We start from the raw sequence: 2,701 nt of genomic DNA on the forward strand, positions 1-2,701 counted from the left end.
AAGACACTTAAGACACACCTGTAAGTGACTTCTTCAGCAGGAGTTAGATCGATTACTTAGTTATTTAATTTTACAACCTTTCTTTTGTGTTCTCAATATTTCCTGGATCAAGATTTAATTGGGAGAAAAAGCATTGTTTGTTCTTTTGAAAGGAAAATTATAGATCAATAGAAAGTATATATAAGCCATTTTTCTACAGTTTTTAATGAAAATCTGGGTGATTAGGGCAAAACTTCTGCCTTTTTCCTCACAGTCATAATTTTGAGCTTTTTGGTGCTCAAGAACAAAACTTCAGGTTTAGTATGCTTAAATTAAATAACATATTCTAAACAAATCTTACCTTCTTGATTTAGAAGTTTAAGTCCTTAAGAGAGGGACATTTTGGCAATGGGTTAGAATTTTGTTACCACTGCAGGGATGTCTTTAAAGAACTGTTATTTCTTCAACCACTCTTGGATAAAGTAGTTACCTAGCATTTCATAAGAAAAATTTTAAAAATAAGTTCCAGAACATTTCCTAGCAGTTAATGTTAATAAGATCTTGTTCCTTCAGGAGATCAACAGTAGAATATTTTACAGGGAACTCTTTATTGCTTAGCACACTCAGAATAACTGCTGGAGGCCACACTTCACCAGAGTTCATGAGGCTGGTAAGTACAAAATAGGAGATAGAGAGATGCATGAAGCTTCCATATGACCCTAAAAACTGTGTAGGTTCTACCTATAATTCCTTTCTTTAGATTCTTATCTTTTTCCATGCCTCTCAACATAAATAAAATCCCATAGATACTCCATACACGATATATTTCTTATTTTATTCATTGATTAAGTTTGATCTTGATGTTCACCTTAACTTGAAGTATAATAACAAATATGGTTGGAAAAGGGAAGGATCACAAAGGTAACCCCACTGTGCTATTGGTACTGGACTAAATGCTTCAGGTTCATCTTAAGCTTTTTCTCCTCCAATGGCAATAAAACTGTTATCAGAGTGGTTTCCCTGGACATAGAGGAAATGAACCTATAATATTTCCTGAAATTAATTCATCCCCAAATTTTGTTGTATTTACTTTACCTAAATTACCAGCATTAAAAATTAATCTGTTCTCAAATTCCATTTGGAATCCTGTCATCAAGTTTTCTGGATTAATTCAAATTTTATTTTATGTATTTGGTTTTGAAAATACGGCAAACACTGTATATAATGAACTATTAATGTAGAAATTACTTGAGTCCTCTTTGATTCAATCCTCTCATTCACTAAGTGTCTATCTACTCTGTTCTAAATAACTTGCCAGGTATGAGGAAGTAAAAGAAGTGTTAAGTGTAATGTTTATTCCTAAAGAAACAGATAGAGCCTTGAGTCCAGGTTTTAGAGAGGATTCTTCTTTCCCATGCTCTACTCATACTAACCCATAATCAATTCATTTCATCCTGCTCTCCAGAATATATTTCCATTTCTGTTACTTCTGTACAGCTCTATCACTGTCAAGCTCATCCAAACCACTAACATTCTTTGCCAGGACAAAAGAAAGAGCTTCCAGAAAGTCCTACTTTCTCAGGTATAGACCTGCCTTCTTTATCCTATAATGTATTTGTCCCCAAATAACCAGTCATCTTTAGAAATTTCAAATTAGACCATGCCCCCCCACCTTAAATTTTCCAATCATTTAAATTAAAATCCAGACTCCATTCTCAGGTTCCATGCTTGTTCTTCTGACCTCATATCCTATAACACTGCTACTAAGTAGGAAGAGTGTCCCTTGGAAGCAAGTCAGAATTTCTGGAATGAGGACTAGGAATTAGTGCATTAACAGGTCCTCCATGTGATCCTGATGCATGCTAGAATTTGGGATCATTGTCCCACAGTTCTTTTTTTCCTTGCTGGGCATGCGCCAACCCTATAGGATTTTTTTCTGCTCTTTGAACCAGTACATTCAATTTTGTTGTCAGGACCTTCAACACCCCATCTGCTTGGAATGTATCTACTCCTGACCTTTGTATGTTTTTCTCATTGTCAATTAAGTTCCTACTAAATACTATGCCTTCAGAATCTAAGATACTTGCAATATCTAATGCTGTCCTCCTCGTCCCTTTCTTCTGCATAGGTTCTTGTTTTCTTTTCTTTTTTTTTTTAAGTTTTTATTTAAATTCCAGTCAGTTAACATATAATATTAGTTTCAGGTGTACAATACAGTATTCAGCACTTCCATACAACACCTGGTGCTCATCAGGACAAATGAACTCCTTTATCCCCATCATCTATTTAACCCATTTCTTCCCTTCTGGTAATCATCAGTTCGTTTCTCTATAGTTAAGAGTCTGATTCTTGGTTTGCCTCTTTCTTTTTTTCCCCCCAAATATGGAGAGCTTCATGAATTTGCATGTCATCCTTGCACAGAAGCCATGTTAATCTCTGTATCATCCCAATTTTAGTGTACGTGTTGCTGAATTGTGCATGGTTCTTATTTTCTTAATAGTGCTCACTACTACTTCATCTTGTTTCTTTATGTATCAGTCATGATATACTGGAACTTAGGTCCTAAGACTAAAAACAAGTTATCCTAAAATGGGGTGCAAGACTATATACAGCACTTGTAATAGGAGGTTGGAGAAAATTAGTTTGTACCCTGGAGATTTTCTCAGCTCTAGTGTATAAAATAAGTTTGTATATGTTTGAGAGGCCTAAAAAAGGGCTGTGT

At 35.0% G+C, this 2,701-nt stretch overlaps 1 non-coding gene across 1 annotated transcript; it reads right to left on the reverse strand.

Moving 5' to 3' along the window:
- Positions 1-2,355: 2,355 nt before the first annotated feature.
- On the reverse strand, positions 2,356-2,459 carry LOC123387685. The gene has a single exon (XR_006602196.1). It is a non-coding gene; the product is annotated as a U6 spliceosomal RNA (small nuclear RNA).
- Between the last annotated feature and the right edge of the window lie 242 nt (positions 2,460-2,701).

This window comes from Mustela putorius, unplaced genomic scaffold, assembly GCF_011764305.1.
Source record: "Mustela putorius furo isolate JIRA1106 unplaced genomic scaffold, ASM1176430v1.1 tig00003858_pilon_pilon_pilon, whole genome shotgun sequence".
NCBI lineage: Eukaryota > Metazoa > Chordata > Mammalia > Carnivora > Mustelidae > Mustela > Mustela putorius.